At 40.4% G+C, this 18286-nt stretch overlaps 1 long non-coding RNA gene across 1 annotated transcript in view; it reads left to right on the forward strand.

Annotated features, from left to right (window-relative positions):
- The window catches only part of LOC142101456 (uncharacterized), a 29057-nt gene extending 21590 nt beyond the window's left edge, over positions 1 to 7467 (forward strand). The window contains exon 3 of the long non-coding RNA XR_012679019.1: positions 7285 to 7467. This is a non-coding gene — a long non-coding RNA (uncharacterized LOC142101456). The remainder of the gene's footprint in view (positions 1 to 7284) is intronic.
- Positions 7468 to 18286: the final 10819 nt, after the last annotated feature.

Raw genomic sequence — 18286 nt, forward strand, 5'->3', positions numbered from 1 at the left:
TTTGATCACTGGAAGAGTTGGTCAGGTTACTGAATGTTGATATTGATAATGTTGAAGATAAGTTTGTATTATTCATGATACCTGATGGGCTACTGGTAACACTACTGTAAGATGTTGTTGTGTTACTGGTTGATGTAGGCTGGATACTAGTATCATCACTGGAAGAGTTCATCATGTCAATGAGTGGTGATGATGATGAAGTTGAATATATTACTGTATTAGTCATATTAACTGATGGGCTCCGTGTTACGTTACTGTAGGGTGTTGTTGTGTTACTGACCGATGTAGGCTGAATACTGGTATCATCACTGAATGAGTTCATCATGTGATTGGATATTGATGGTGCTGAAGTTAAAGAATTAATTGTATTATTCATGTCAACTGTTGGGATACTGGTAGCACTACTGTAAGATGTTGCTGTGTTACTGGTTGATGTAGGCTGAATACTGGTGTCATCACTCGAAAAATTCATCATGTTAATGGGTGTTGATGATGATGAAGATGAAGATATTGATGTATTAGTCTTGGTAACTGATGGGCTCCTTGTTACACTACTGTAAGATGTTGTTGTGCTACTGGCTGATGTAGGCTGGGTGCTGACATCATCACTAGAAGAGTTCATAATGTTAATGAATGGCAATACTGATAATTGGATTGATTGGTTAATGGTTGGTGCTGAATTAATGCTGGTGTCCTTATTAGAGGAGGTAGTTATTCTCATTGTGGTTTCTGCTGAAATACTGGAAGATGTTGCTGTAATACTGATTGATGGAGGTTTAATTGGCGTTGATGAATGTTGGCTACTGATGTCATTGCTGGAAGGTGTGATTATATGTCTTAGTACTGATGTTGATATGCTGGGAGATGTAGTTGTAGTATTGTTTGATGTTGCTTGGTTACTGGTCAGAGTTTGGGTATTAATGTCATCGGGAGTAGTCCTGGCTTTGGTGCTGAGTAAAGACTTGGAATACTGGGCTTGGACACAGAGACCTGTGATAAATAGCACAAGACAGTATGTTATAAATTACATTACACCCAAATCCATCTCATCTGCGATCACACACTCAAATCCATCTCCTCTACCATCACACTTACACCCAAATCTATCTCCTCTACCATCACACTTACGTCCAAATCCAACTTCCCTGACATAACACCTACATCCAAATCCATCTCCACTGCCATCACACTTACTCCCAAAACCATTTTCCCTGCCATCACACTTACACCCAAATCCATCATCCCTGACATTACACTTACACCCAAATCCATCTCCAGCACCACACTTACACCCAAATCCATCTCCTCTGCCATCACACTTACACCCAAATCCATCTCCTCTGCCATCACACTTACACCCAAATCCATCTCCCCTGCCATCACACTTACACCCAAATCCATCATCCCTGACATTACACTTACACCCAAATCCATCTCCAACATCACACTTACACCCAAATCCATCTCCTCTGCCATCACACTTACACCCAAAACCATCTTCCCTGACATAACACCTACATCCAAATCCATCTCCACTGCCATCCCACTTACTCCCAAAACCATTTTCCCTGCCATCACACTTACACCCAAATCCATCATCCCTGACATTACACTTACACCCAAATCCATCTCCAACATCACACTTACACCCAAATCCATCTCCCCTGCCATCACACTTACACCAAAATCCATCTCCTCTGCCATTACACTTACACCCAAATCCATCTCCAACATCACACTTACACACAAATTCATCTTCCCTGACATTACACTTACACCCAAATTCATCTTCCCTGACATAACACCTACACCCAAATCCATCTCCTCTGCCATCACACTTACTCCCAAAACCATTTTCCCTGCCATCACACTTACACCCAAATCCATCTTTCCTGACATTACACTTACACACAAATTCATCTTACCTGACATTAAACTTACACCCAAATCCATTTTCCCTGACATCCCACTTACACTCAAATCCATCTCCTCTGCCATCACACTTACTCCCAAAACCATTTCCCCTGCCATCACACTTACACCCAAATCCATCCATCCTGACATTACACTTACACACAAATTCATCTTCCCTGACATTAAACTTACACCCAAATCCATTTTCCCTGACATCCCACTTACACTCAAATCCATCTCCTCTGCCATCACACTTACTCCCAAATCCATCTTCCCTGACATTACACTTACACCCAAATCTATCTTCCCTGACATTACACTTATACCCAAATCTATCTTCCCTGACATTACACTCACACTCACATCCTTTATTCCCTCTTATTACACTTACTCTCATATCCATTTCCCCAAAATAATACTCATGCTAAAATCATTTTCCTCAGGCTATTACACAGCAGTTTTCACTACCATTACACTCACACTGACAGTATGTTTTACATCAATTGTAGTCACACTCACAAGATAATTGCTAGCAGTTGGTCATGAAAGAAACTGAGAGATTAGGTGCTTGGCAAGACCTACTTCTCCGAGATAGGAGCCGCACGGTAAAGGCTGTTGAATCGGTGAGTCAAAGTGCAGAGGTACATGTTGTGGTACATGTTGATACTAAAGATTTATCTACCAGCGATGTTGGAACAGTGCAGAGAGCTTTTTAACTGTTAGAAAAGGATCTTGAGCTGATATCGTCCTCTGTATTCTTCTCTGAAGTTTTGCCTGTTAAGGGATTAGGACTACGGGCCGTGGTCAAAATGGAAATTTTGTCAGTGTGGAAAATGTAAGTGAATGGAATTTGATAGTTTTACAATCAAAGGAGAGCAGTAGAAGGAGCGGTATAGAATGTGACCATATAATTGCCCACTTTAACCACTAACTGCAGGTCATGCAAACTATTAAAAACGGAGCAATGTAAAAGTAGAGACAAATTACTGTTTGGATGAGTGTAAACTTTGAGACTTATGTGAGTATTAGTGTAAGATGGAGGAATACAGGTTGTTGTAGACTGATGCCAGAGGGATTTGGCTAGAGCCGGGTGGCTGACCCAAGAGTGTTGGGTGTCATGGAGAAATTCACCACCACCTATTTAAATATTATTGTTTATTTATATAGTACCATTATACATACTAGGGTCTATTCCAATCAGCAGCCAGTTAACTTACCAGTATGTTTTTAGTCTATGGGAGGAATACACAGCAAATGGAGAAAACCCACGCAAACATAGGGAGAACGTAAATCTCAATACAGAGAGAGGCCTGGTCGGAATCGAACTCAGCGCTGTGAGGCAGCAATGCTAACCACGCTGCCACAGTTCTATCTATTCAAAGTAGATAAGTTAATGATATACATCCAAGAGTATTAAAAGGAATAATGGTACTTCTGGCAGTCAAACAATTACAAGATCCAATGGCTTTGCTACTGGTAATCATGTCAGATATAGTGGATTTCTTGACTCAGTAACTAAAGTGATCCGGGTGGATCAATTGAGATAGCTTATTTAGATTATAACATTGGCTACAATGTCCTGCAATAAATTAATTCAGAAACTGACAATTCTTGCATTTAATAGATAAAGGTCTGGCTGAAGATAGGAAAGTGTTGTAGTCAATGGTGTGAGCTGAGATGAAGGGGTCTACAAGAGAAGGTTTTTTTTGCAGAACATGCAATGACTTGATACCCCACAAGAGATAAAATAAATGTGCAGTGAATTAGAGAAAAAAGAGGAAATAAATAATGGAATCTCCAATTTAATACATCAAAATATAAAATAAAGCACATGGGACAAAAATGCCAAAATGTGACTACAGAATGAATAGACATGTAATGTCCCTAACAGCAATGGAAAAGGACATTGGAATTTTAGTTTCAGGTGAGATCAAGGTAAGTAATCACAAGGAAATGGTATTGGAATACCTGTTTGTATGGATATGTTTGTATGGGTAGAGGTATTAGTTGTTGGAAAAGGGAGATTATATACCAGTTTATAGGGCACTGGTAAGGTCTCACCTCCATTACTAAATACAGTTCTAGAGGCCCAATTTCTAAAAAGAAATTCATAAAATAGAAAAAAAAGAATAAAAATCAGAGATGGGCTAATAAAATGGTGCATAGGCTACATAACAAAACGGATCAGGGACGACCTGAACATGTACAACTGAGAGGAGAGAAGGAACAGAGGTGATCATTTTGGAACACTGAAATATATTACAAGTAGTAATGGAGTTCAGGGAGACAGCAGTACTAAATATAAGAGGATTTCTAGAACAAAGGGACACACTTTGAAAGGGGAAAAAATAAAATCAGAAAAACAATTATTTAAGGGTGATGGAGAACAGATGGTAGATCCACATCTAGGAGGCGGAAAAGTGGAATTGTATGTTTTACTTGGTCAATATTAAAAAAAATAGGGACTTTTCCAAGGACATATCTTTAAAACCTGTAACTGTCCCTGGTAATAAGTGACAGGTGGCAGCTATGAAACAGGTGACAGGTCACACTGACTGCAGGTTCCACAGTCATTATACACGCAGGAACTAGTGATGGGTAGTAGTCATTATTGCTACTACGAAAATGCCAACAAGAATTACAGTGACTTTAAAATGCAGAATTTATTAGTCCCGACATGTAAAAAATGGAGACACATAAGTTTCATACCTTACACTCATCCTCACAGCAGTTCACCTGAACTGTTACATACTGATACAGCTGATATGCTGACTTACCTGTTATAAGTATGAGCAGCCCCATGTGTGCGATAACATGTAATCCTGAGTATTTCATAGTAGTTCTCGGGGGGAAAATATCCACTTGTCTGATAGATGATACTTTATAAAATGCTTTTGGAATACTGCTCCTGAATACAGTTTTATATGCTTTGGTTATTGAGAAGGGTGGAGACACGTTGTGACATCAGTATTAATCTCAAGCTTAGGCACTTCTCTTGCAAGATGTGCAGACAGCGTTTTGATACAGAACGGTCAGAGCAGTGACATTAAGGTGTGTCAGTGAAATCCTTTCTTATTGCAGGAAGAGGAGTACGGTTGTTACTGTAACGGTTTATATACTCAGAGATAAGACCTTAATACAACATCATATGGTGGATTATTGAGCTGTTGTTGAAATGATGGAAAGGTCTATAGATACATATATAGACGTAAGTAAACTTTCCAAAGCTTCTCCCATCATAAAGAATTCAATTTTGTTGCCATCTGTAGCTACTATCTTTATGTGAATAAATAAATAAGGTTATAGCACCTTTAGCATTTGAGCAAAAATGTAATGTCAGCCATTATTATTATTATTATTATTATCATTTATTTGTTAGGCGCCACAAGGTTTCCGCAGCGCCGCACATAGTACAAACAGTAGACTATACAGGGTATAACAGTACAGAACAATAAACAAAAAGTACCAATACTTCAAAAACTCCAGGCAGGCAGATGCAATAGACACGGAGCAGAAGAACGGGTAAGGAGACAGGAGGGAAGAGGGCCCTGCTCATTCGAGCTTACATCCTAAGGGAGGGTTGATAGACCAGGCACAAGAGGAGCCGGTTGAGGCAATGGGAGAGAGGGGAGAATGAGCGGAGGAAATAGGGGTTAAGTGGATATGGTGGTAGCCATATAAAGTAAGTTTAAATAAGAGCATATTCTCAATTCTTTCATGAAGAAATGTAATTCACATGAATATTCCCCTCACCATGACGAACATGGATCATTTATACAATAAATAAATTCTGGAATTATTAGGAATATGTCCCAAATACGAAACTAAATATATCCTATTTATAAAGGATGATTAGCCATTATATATTGTAGCTATTACTTCCAAGTCCTAGGGGGTAAATGTACCAAGCTGAGATTTTTCCGTCGGGTTTGAAAGATTCTAGCTATCATTTATTTAGTACATTCTACAAAATGATAGCTAGAATCTGATTGGTTGCTATGGGCAACAATCTCCACTTTTCAAACCCGCCGGAAAACTCTCAGCTTGATACATTTACCCCCAGGTCTGCTGTAGGGAGAGAACCGAAAAGAATGCTTCACTGGTTTGGTGCAGGGTGTATACCACGGTGCGCATGTTAAAAACTAGATTACATCTCACTGAGAGAGTCGTAATACACTCTAGTGGGTCTCCCATAAAAGAACTGTACCACTTGCCTTTTGCACAAAATGTAGCAGCCAGGCTGCTAACTAACCAGCCTCATAACACCTGTTCTCCCTTCCCTACTCTGGCTTCCTGTAAGATGGCAAATCTGTTTCAAGTTTGGCTAATTGACATGCAAAACCCTACACAACCAGAGTCCTGGGTGCTTGAAGCAGCTTCTCATTCCTTACACTCCCACTCGCTCTCTTCAATCCATAGATTCTTAAATGTTCCTGGAATCTCAAATAATTCATATGGGGTTGAGCTTTTAGCTTTGCAGCCCCTACTCTCTGGAACTCTCTGCCTCGCACAGTTCACCAGACCTGAACTCTAGGAACCTTCAAAAGCTACAGACTTACTTGTTTACTGAAGCATTTCATTAATGCCCCTTTATTTTATAAAAATATTTTTATTATAATATTCACACTATTTGGTGAACTAAGTGAGTGAATTGTTTCAACAACAAACACTCCATCTGTAGTCAGCAATGTAACAATTCTTCAAGCTTAGTACAGGTGGAGCAAAGTTTACTTAGACAAATGGTGCAATCGAGCATCGGTCATTAGAGCTGCCTATTGTGCTGCCCACTGATAACTGTGATGCATGCCCGATTCTCTTCCCTTCAGGAAGTGTCAGACCATGCCAGCCATAGGTATAAGTAAATTTTCATCAATCGTAATTAGATTTTGGGTCTTCAAATTAACTCTTAGAACAAAATATCATGAATTCAATTCGAAGAGAAAGAGACATATTATGAAAAACAACCTATTATCTGACAGTACACTATGTGGAGAATTTGGGAACCTTGTCATTATTATTCCTACAGTTCTTTATTTGTTAATGGACTTGTCCAGGTTTGGATACTCCATTGTATGTCTCGTATCCCCCCCCCCCCCCAAAGAGGAGTGTCTTCCCACAAGACAACCCCTAGCAGTATTGTCATTGAGGTTGGGGCACTCTTGTTTAAAAAAAATTGTATTGCAATGACGCTTCTTCCACTCATTTTAATGGGGTTTGTACACGCTGGAAATGTGTTTTTCCTGTTTGCACCTCTATTTTTCTCATCTTCCTTCTTTCTCTGTTACCTTTCCTGTATAAGAAATGCACTGTGGTGGCAATGGGATACTGCACCATTACGCTAATCTGTGCAATGTTCGCCCATCTTTGCAGCTATTGTCATCTACAGTCAGATAACATCCCTTCCGATAGTTTGGTCCTTAATTCCTCTACGACCACAGTCATCATGACGCATACGCAATACCAGAATTATACAGTGGATCTATATATTGGCTATGATAAACTACAAGTACGGTGGACAGCTGCGTGCACACATGAGGGATTCATAAAGAAAATGGGCTGTCATGATATTACTTTTGTTGTATAACGTGTGTACTGGAGGTGAATAAAATTAATTTCCGATTGATATAATATTGTAACAATGTCTTCCTTTGTATCAGTTAAGTGAACTTTGGTTTACCAATAATTTGTTTGATTATTTATTTATAGTTTTATTTATTTACTATATTCTGGTTTATAAATAGCATTACTGGACTGTGTCCATAATAGACCAGGGCTTCCATTAGCTGCTCAAATTTCTTTCAACACCACCATTCATTTCATTTCATGTAATATTTACAATGTGAATACAGTATACAGCCTGTACTTCTGAAGTAAGCTGATCTATAAAGTGATTTGTAATGCCATTGCTACTTAGCTAAAGAAAGTCAATGTAGCGCAACCAAAAACAGTTGTCTTGTTTAACCTTTTTATTATGGTACTGTAATTTGTTTACTTTCACTTAGCAAGTCTGAGGCTATTCAACATTAGTTGTAGTTTAAGCAACATGTAAGATGCTATTTTCTGGTGCATGTGTCTCCAGTTCTAACAGGTTAGAGTAATTCCATATCTCCCATTTGAAATGCGCAGGGCTGAAAGTAGGCTTTCCAAATTAACAATTATTTGACATAACAATCTTAAAAATATGTAGAAAAACTAAATGTGTTAAATTTTAAGTACATACCATATAGTAAGAAGCATGCAGATTGTAATACAACCACCACATTCCTGTAGCTTTACCATTTCACTTGATTGATGTAAAGGTGGGATTTTATTCCTAAAAGTCGGTGATGAAAAACGTTTCAAAGCCGCAGATGTTTAATCCATGAATATCACATCATTGATTTGTTCCCCACTGCCAATAATAGCACTGGGCTGGGCTAGCCTTTTTTTTATTTATTCACATATATAAAGTGATGGTAATTGGGTATGGTTAAGAAACATTAATGCTGTAAACATATACATTAATCTTAGACACTTAGTGTATAGTATTTTACTACTGTATACTCTAGTTGGTTGGACCAAAAGTCCATCTGAGTTGACGTCTCATACTCTGTATGATGTTTTTGGAGATTTCAATACCATGCTGACATTTAATATTCTTTTTTTTACCCACACAAAATTCATCATGCTCATGATTTTTTGAATTCACCATGTTCCTAAATTTTTTGCAAATGAATGAAAAACAAACAAAGTTATTAGATGGGAGCAGAACCACACAGTACTTTATTTATGAATTACTAAGGTGCAATAGAGTGAATCTGTACTTCTGGGTGACTAGGACAGCAGGTTTTTCTCAGTTATTTTGGCATGACACTACACACTTTTCTGAGCTTTGCAGTAATTTCTGAATGACTGGCACAGGATGTCCCTCTTTTGCCATAGCATAAATCTTGTCAGTCCATTCACTGCCAAGTGTTGGGTTATTTGCAGCTGTCAGAATGAAAGTCATATTTAAGAAAGAAATGTAGCGTAAAGTGTATTGTTTCAATTAAGTCCTGTCGAGAGACTGCAGACGATTTGCATCATGAAAAGTATCTCAGGTCAACACAATAAACTAATTAGACAAACATATAAAATGTTAACACCTTGTGAATGTTGAACTACTATATGTAAAGGCAATATGTAACTTACACAAAGACTGTTGCGGCACTTACTGTAATTTATTCACAACTTTATAATATTATGCACTCCAAAATCTTCTACAAGACAAGGAAACAACAATAAACTCTACTGGATTATATTCCCATTGTCAAGACCCCTTAACACAAGGGTCAAGGCCAGAAAATAGAACATGCCAAAGCCGATAAAGAAAGTGTACGGAAAAATTAAAGAATGCTATCCTTCATTTGACAGATCTTGACAATGTTTTTGAACCAACCTAGGAAAGTTCCATAAATGCACCTGCAATGAACCAGTCAGCTCAGAACCTGTCACCAGTATTGGTCCACAAATGGATAGAGGTTGAGGGACATTATGGATTTACTGACAGGTGATGACACAATGAAGGAGGACTTACCTTTTTACTTTGGCAAAAATTGTGTTCCACTCATTATGCAAGGACCTGTGGCCCAAATTTCACATCGTATTCCATGGTGTGCCCATCACATTGCTTTGATACAAGCAGATGAGGGGCATCAGAGAGAAAGGAAGCATTGAAAGGGAGACAAAGGACATCTCTAGATGCCTCTACCACATAGATCTCTATTTGGCAGTTTGAGAACCCGCGCTGTGAACTTAGACTCCAGCGTATAAGATATAAGAACATTCCATTGCCTCTTTCTGCCTACTAAACTGTTCTCATTGGGCTGTGTTAGTTTATTGTACTTTTTGTTCACATGTGTGTGCTAAATATTTCCAAATCATGCAGCCAGAGAAGATCATGAGAGCACAAGTCCATTCTCGATGACTTATGCATTTTTTTAGAGACTTTATGTGTTTTATATTTATAGGAATAAAAATGCATTCATTTAGCTTTCAAAGAAAAATACAAAAATATGGGTACCCAAGGAGACTAGAACAGTTTTCAGTGAAAGCAAAATGGCTCCAAAGCTTTAATACAAGCTTAAAAATGCACAATTCAAAATCGGTCAACATGAGCTCTGATTGTGCCGGCTGTGGACTAACACAGATAACCTATTATATGTGAGGTCTATGAGTTCCTAAAATGGGAATTTGACTGTACTTGATGAATAGAAATATTACTGCTTAATATTGCATTTATATTGCTATAAGTGCAATATATATATATATATATACACACACATTTTTATTCTAAAAATTAAAAGCATTTGGAGAATAACTACAATAAATATTCATTTGTGATGAACATGAAGGCACAATGTATTTTTTGTAGTTTTTATTTCTACGCATAACAAGCATGTACAAGTAGCATCAACAAAAGGGAATTTTGTGCACAGCAACTTGTATTTGTTTTACAAATATAAAATAAACATTACAATAAACCATTTAATCAGCATGCGGGCTCGGAACAAAAGAGCAGTAAGCATCCCGGACAATAAATCCCTGACATTTAATATGTCTAGGTACCTCACTGAACTAAGCATCGCATTATTGTTCCCAGACTCATCTGCAGTTACAGGTCCTTGCCAACTCTCTGCCTCTCCATTTATCTCACAAACATTATGTAACCTACAGCAGGTGACTATCATTCCTTTCAACACTGCCGCCAAGGCTCTACTATTTAGTCTTAAACCTTCCAAATGCCCTCTTGATTACCTGTCTGTTTTGAGTGTGGTGTTGAAATGCTCCTATTTTTATTTTTAAACAAAGGGGGAGTTGTGCCGTCACTGTCTCTGATTATGACCGTCATTTGCATGCAGGCATTATGGCAACCATAGCGACTCTAAGCCAATGATGATATCATGTTCCTGAACTTCACCGTATGGTTAACTAGGGCATCATTCATGGTGCAGCATATCCAGGGTTGGATTAATCCGAGGTCTAACTGGACTACAGCCCAAGGGCCTAAAGAGGAATGTTGGCCATAGTGTACACTAAGGATGTGTTTGCGGAAGTGCGAGCTGATGCAGACTTGGTAGCAGAGGCGCATTTTACAGCCATATTATTTGCACCAGTCTAGGGGCTGGAACAAATACACATGATAATGATGACGATCATTAGCACTAAATAATCGCTTATGTGGGTGTAAGTACGCCTGCGGTAAACCTGGCGCATGTGCTACAGATGTAAAGCTGGTCACATCTTGAAATGCGTCAGCCTCAACACAAGGGCTGAAACGCGTTGGGTCTTTGGCCCGCAAATTGCCTTCAACTCTGCATCAGGCCCTCTGTCTCCATCTACCTGCAAAACAAAGCTGAATTTCTCCTACCTAGAGTCCCAGAAATGTTTTAATGACTGAGTAATCTTCTACTGAGTCCTATGATCAACACTTTACATTTTAGCACATTTCAGTTACTTTTGTAAACCCCTCTGTTTCCTACTATCCAATTAGATTGTAAATTCTTTGGGATACAGAACTCGTACTATAATGTTGACACTTCTTTTCTTACGTTGGATAAAACCACACGATGAATGCAGTTATCCAATGTATTTAGATTGATCATGCATCTAATAATATGAGCAAAACATGCCATAATGATTTATCTGCTAATGTAAAAAACAAAAACAAAGACAATAGACAGCAAATCAACATCATAACACATACTTTATTCTACCAGAAAAATGTCAGAACACATTCATGTCATCAACAAGTAATTAGGGAAAAAGATCAGTGATGAGAGTACTCTTGGTTTAGGAACCGGTTCATGTGAGATAAATAATTCAGAGTGAAACTTGGTGGATTGAGGTGTTGCTGAATGTGAATTAGCCACATTCAAGGGAGGGCTGGCCACTTTTGGCCAGGGGACTAAGCACATGCCAGTGGCTGATGATAATGGCTGTTGATAAGTACTATAAACTAGAGAAGTCAATGCACAAGCAGCATGGCCGTAACTAGGACTGTGCGACATGGGCTCTCTGCACCAGCCCTCCGGCAACCGTAAGAGATACGGCTCCTAAAAGGTGGTTCTATATCCAGTGCCGCTGAGAGGGGGGGGGAGCGGATACATTTTACCCGGGTCCAGCCATGCCAGGGGGCCCGGGCCGGGCCCTCTCCGCTAATTAAATATTTTTTAATTTTTTTTTTTTCCCGCGGGTAGGGGGGGCTATTCGTTGGTGGGGGGTGCTGGAAGAAAAAAAACAAACAAACAAAAAAAAGATACTCACATGATCGCGCGGAGCCGTGTCCCTCCTCTCCTCTTCTCTATTCACACTGAATGCCGGGCGTGACGTCATCAAGTCACGTCCGTCAGTCAGTGAGGAGCGCCACAGCCAGCATGAAGAAAGAAGACAGAAGAGGAGACAGAAGAGAAGAAAAGAAAGGAAAGAAAGGAAAGAAGTTGACAAAAGGTAAGTAAAGAAACGGAGAGGCAAGGGGAGGAAAACAGAGAGGGACAGTACTATAAAGAAAGGGGAGAGAGAAACAGAGGTGGAAAAAAAGCAGAGAGCCACAGAGGAATAAAAAAAAAAAGTGGGAAAGAGGAACAGAGGAGAAAAAAAGGTGAGAAAGAGGAACAGTGGAGGAAAAAAAAGTGGGAAAGAGGAACAGAGGAGGAAAATAAAGTGGGAAAGAGGAACAGTGGAGGAAAAAAAAGTGGGAAAGAGGAACAGAGGAGGAAAAAAAAGTGGAAGAGAGGAACAGAGGAGAAAAAAAAGTGGGAAAGAGGAACAGAGGAGGAAAAAAAAGTGGGAGAGAGGAACAGAGGAGAAAAAAAAAGTGGGAAAGAGGAACAGTGGAGGAAAAAAAAGTGGGAAAGAGGAACAGAGGAGGAAAAAAAGTGGGAGAGAGGAACAGAGGAGAAAAAAAAGTGGGAAAGAGGATAACAGTGGAGGAAAAAAAGGAGAGAGGAACAGGGGAGAAAAAAAGGTTTGGGGGCTATTGAATGTTGAGGTGAGTTTAGGGAGAAGGAGGTCTATTTATTAAATGTGACTATGAATTATTTAATGGCAGTGATGGTTGCAAGAAATAGGTACTGCTGGGGCTGTTTGCAGGAAGGGAAATAGGTTTATTTATTAAATGTGAATAGTATTATTTTAATGTTGGGGCTGGAGGAAGGCCTAATTATTAATTGTGAGTGCTATTGATTTAACGCCGGGGCTGGCTGTAATTTTCTAAATGTAGTCATTTTTTTTTCAAAAAAGGTCCTTCAACATTCCTGGATCCGGACAAGCCACAACTAAAGAAACCAGCAGCCACAGGTGGAGAAAGGGAGAAGAACAGGTAGGAGAGTGCAGCACAGTGTGTGAAATGTTGTGATTCTAGTAGGAACAATGGCAATTTTTGGTGAATGTTGTGCCCAATGTAAGGTGTAGGCCAAGACTGAACTGTTTGTGTACACACTGCATTCTTTGTATACTACACTGTGGTGGTAGATGTCCTGAAAGTCAGGAGTGCTTGAACATATGTGACGCTCCGGCGAATTGAGAGTCTAGTGATTTTGATGCTAGCCACGCCCCAATGGCGCATTTGCCATGCCCTCAAATGCATGACCACACCTCTGAAAAATTCTGCACCGCCGTTAGGCTAGCTACGCCCCACCGGCGCATTGCCACGCCCCTGAATGTATTGATATATAGTAAAAATATTTGGGGGTTACTCGACTATGAGGGGGGGGGGGGCATGAATTTGTTGTACCCGGGCCCTGAATTCCTCTTGGCAGCCCTGTCTATATCAGTGTCAAGCGCTAGTTCAGTCGCCATTACAGTAAGATCCCCTTACTGTACTTAGCCTAAGCTTGTGCATCATCATCATCATCATCATTTATTTATATAGCGCCAACATATTCCGTAGCGCTTTACAATTGGGGACAAACGTAATAAACTAATAAACAAACTGGGTAAAACAGACAAAGAGGTGAGAAGGCCCTGCTCGCAAGCTTACAATCTATGGGACAATGGGAGATTGACACATAAGGTTAAGTATACATTTTGCATCTTGGCCCAGCCAGACTGCAAAGGTAGGGTGACTCATAAGCTAAATGATCCTGTCACACAACAATGTTATTCCGGGGGTAGTTGTCTTGTGTGAAATTGTGTAACAGGCTAAAGGTAGTGAGGTTAAGATGGTGGTTGAGGAATATTATAAGCTTGTCTGAATAGGTAGGTTTTCAGAGAACGCTTGAAAGTTTGTAGAACAGAGGAGAGTCTTAATGTGCGAGGGAGAGAGTTCCATAGAGTGGGTGCAGCCCGAAAAAAGTCCTGTATCCGGGAATGGGAGGATGTAATGAGGGTGGATGAGAGACGCAGATCTTTTGCAGAACGGAGTTGCCGAGTTGGGAGATATTTTGAGACAAGAGAGGAGATGTATGTTGGTGCAGCTTTGTTGATGGCCTTGTAGGTTAGTAAAAGTATTTTATATTGGATTCGGTAGAAGACAGGCAGCCAGTGTAGAGACATACAGAGTGATTCAACAGAGGAATAGCTATTTGCAAGGAAAATCAGTCTTGCCGAAGCATGCAAAATAGATTTTAGGGGTTTGAGTCTGTTTTTGGGAAGACCAGTAAGGAGGGAATTGCAATAGTCAATGCGGGAGATGATTAGTGCATGAATTAAGGTTTTAGCAGTGTCTTGTGTGAGATATGTGCGGATTCTGGAAATGTTCTTTAGATGTATGTAACATGATTTAGATATAGAGTCAATGTGGGGAACAAAGGATAGGCGTGAATCAAGGATTACACCTAGGCAGCGAGCTTGTGGGGTGGGATTTATGGTCATGTTATCAACAGAGATAGAAATGTCAGGTATGCTCTTGTTGGCGGGTGGGAATATTATTAACTCTGTTTTAGAAAGATTAAGTTTGAGTTGACGAGAGGCCATCCAAGATGAAATGGCAGAAAGACAGTCAGTTACACGAGACAACACAGATGTCGAGATATCAGGAGAGGATAGATAGATTTGGGTATCATCCGCATAGAGATGATACTGAAAGCCAAAGGAACTTATTAGATTTCCAAGAGAAGCGGTATAGATAGAGAACAGCAGAGGACCTAGCACCGAGCCTTGTGGTACTCCAACTGATAGGGGAAGCGGAGCAGATGTGGCTCCAGAGAAATTAACAGTGAAAGAGCGATTAGAGAGGTAAGATGAGAACCAGGATAGAACTGTGTCTTGAAGACCTAGGGATTGCAGCGTTTGTATGAGAAGAGAGTGGTCAACGGTGTCAAATGCAGCCGAGAGATCAAGGAGAATTAGGAGAGAGTAATGGCGTTCAGTCTTAGCAGTGATCAGATCATTAACAACCTTGGTCAGCGCAGTCTCTGTGGAGTGTTGAGAACGAAAGCCAGACTGAAGAGGATCCAACAGGTTGTTTGCGGAAAGAAAGCGTGCGAGGCGAGTGTAGGCAAGTCTCTCTAGAAGCTTGGAGGGGCAAGGGAGCTGAGAGATGGGACGGTAATTTGAGAGAGAGTTTGGGTCGGAGTTTTGTTTTTTTAGAATAGGAGTAATCACTGCATGCTTGTATAGTGATGGAAAGATGCCAGTAGAGAGTGAGAGATTACAGATTTGAGTTAGAGGTGAAATGAGCACAGAAGACAGGGATCTACCAATTTGCGAGGGAATAGGATCAAGAGGACAGGAGGTAGAGTAGGAAGATAAGAAGAGCGTAGAAATTTCCTCTTCATTTGTGGGGTCAAATGAAGAAAGGGTGTCAGAGGGTAGTGGGAAGGAAATGAGCTGATGGCTTGTTGAGGAAGAGGATACCATTTCTAGTCTGATCTTGTCAATCTTGTCCTTGAAGTAGGAAGCAAGATCCTGAGCACTGATAGTAGATGGAGGGTTCGGGGTGGGAGGATTGAGAAGATGATTAATTGTATTGAAAAGGCGTTTGGGGTTAGAAGCCTGAGCATAGATAAGAGATTGAAAGTATGTTTGTTTTGCAGTGTCCAGAGCATTTCGATAGGAGTGGTAGACAGAAGTATATGTGAAGAAGTCATTAGAGCTTCGAGATTTACGCCAGTGACGTTCTGCTTTACGGGACAGTTTTTGAAGATTTCGTGTTGCTTTGGTGTGCCACGGTTGACATCGAAGTCGACGTGTAGTATGAAGTGTTGCTGGAGCCACTTGATCAAGGGCCGTTGCTAAGGTTAGGTGAAAATGAGGTACTGCCATCTCAGGTGATGAGAATGTAGAGATAGGGGAGAGAAGGTGTTGGAGAGAGGTGGAAAATTGTTGAAGATTAATAGAATTAAGATTTCTACGAGTATGAGGAGGCTTGGTTGAGTCAGACAGTAGAGAGGTTAGAGCAGTGGGGGTGAGAGTGTAGCTGATAAGGTGATGATCCGAGAGGGGGAAGGGTGTATTAATAAAATTAGAAACTGAGCATAGTCTAGAGAAAACAAGATCAAGGCAGTGGCCATCCTTATGAGTAGATGATTCAATCCACTGGGAGAGGTCAAGTGAGGATGTTAGAGAGAGTAGTTTGGAAGCAGCTTTGGAAGGTGGGTTATCAATGGGGATGTTGAAGTCACCCATGATGATGGTGGGGATGTCTGAAGATAAGAAGTGAGGGAGCCATGCAGAGAAATCCTCAATAAATTGTTGGTGTGCTCCAGGGGGACGATAGATCACCGCAACACGTAGGGAGAATGGATTAAAAATGCGAATAGCATGTACTTCAAAAGATGTGAACGTGAGTGATGGGACATTTGGTAGAACTGTGTATGTGCACTGTGGGGAGAGAAGTAGTCCAACCCCACCTCCTTGTCTGCCTTCAGGTCTGGAGGTGTGGGTGAGATGGAGGCCACCATGTGAAAGTGCTGCAGGTGAGGCAGTGTCTGATTGCATGAGCCATGTTTCTGTTATTGCCAGAAGGTTGAGGTTTTTTGAGAGGAAGAGATCATGAACGGAGGTAAGTTTGTTACAAACAGAGCGTGCATTCCAAAGGGCACATTTAAAGGACTTGGGAAGAGAGGGGAGACAGGTGATGTGTTTGAGGTTTGCTATAGAACGGTAGTGTTCTGATGTATGTGTGTGTGAGGAGTGTGGGGGACCTGGATTAGGTGATATATCACCAGCTAATAGAAGCAGAGTGAGTGAAAGATAGGCAAGGGGATTGTAAGATGTGTGGCCTTTTATTTTCTGGCGACAGGTGGAGGCTGTACTTGTTAGAGATAATAAATAGGACAACAGTTCATGGGTGTTAACTAGAGGTGAGTGGAGTAATGCAGGTGCAATATGAACAAATTTGTGTGTTGGTGGAGGGGTGAAAGATGACACAGTCCTAAAGATCATGCCATGAAAGGAGACTAAGAAAAGCAATTTGTGACTAAGAAAAGCAATTTGTGCATCCCTTCTCTATGCCCCATGATGTTGTTCTTTAAGGATTCGTATGTTTAGGATGTGTCACAAACTGTATATGGACATATATGTATACTGTACTTGTTTTTTTGTACTTGTCAGCAGCAAGGAAAAGCGTATTTTTACGGAAATAGGATGTAATGGTGTAAAATAGCTTAAAAATAGCATTTTTGTATGTGGCACACTGCTGGTCCCAACAAGCCTGGCAGTCATAAACTGCTTGGGTATGCTGGTGCTTGTAGAACTAAAGGACTAGCATTCAAGGACTATTGGTTCTGTAGGGTCACATAAGGACACAGTACAGGCTGCCTGGTGCACTATGTGTATGTGTCTGGTACATTATATGTGTTGGTGCACGGTCAGTACATCGTTTGTGCATTGCCACATGTCCAGTATGGTACAATGTGTATATGGGAACATATCCGGTATTGTGTGTGTATGGACTCATGGCCAATACGGTGTGTATGTGAGGGCACATGGACAGTATAGTATGTGTAAGGCATGTGTATGGTCATAAAGCCAGTACACTATGTGTCTTTTGGCATACAGTATACTGTGTGTGTGTGTGTGTGTGTGTCATTACATGGCTGGCTGCAACAATGTGTGAGTAGGCACACATTGGCCGTTTGTGTATATGGTCAGTACAGTGAGTATATATACAAATGTATATTATATGTGTGGCCACATGTACATAACATCCCCCCTCTATTTTTCGCTTACTATGCTTCTTTTTATTGATTCCGTACAGAATGTTTTGCCGAGCAAACAGAAGTACAACCATACCCTACCTGTACCGATGAACCTGTGCAAACAATGCATGCAGCGTGAAAGCTTCATAGTCTATTTTGCATACGCAAAGAATCTCTTAACAAATGTTTGATTGTATTCACCTGTGACGTATCTGTCAATTCATACCAATGTCTCACTGTGTGACTAACCCCGATTCACACAGCGCGTTCAG

Source organism: Mixophyes fleayi, chromosome 9 (genome assembly GCF_038048845.1).
Source record: "Mixophyes fleayi isolate aMixFle1 chromosome 9, aMixFle1.hap1, whole genome shotgun sequence".
Lineage (NCBI taxonomy): Eukaryota > Metazoa > Chordata > Amphibia > Anura > Limnodynastidae > Mixophyes > Mixophyes fleayi.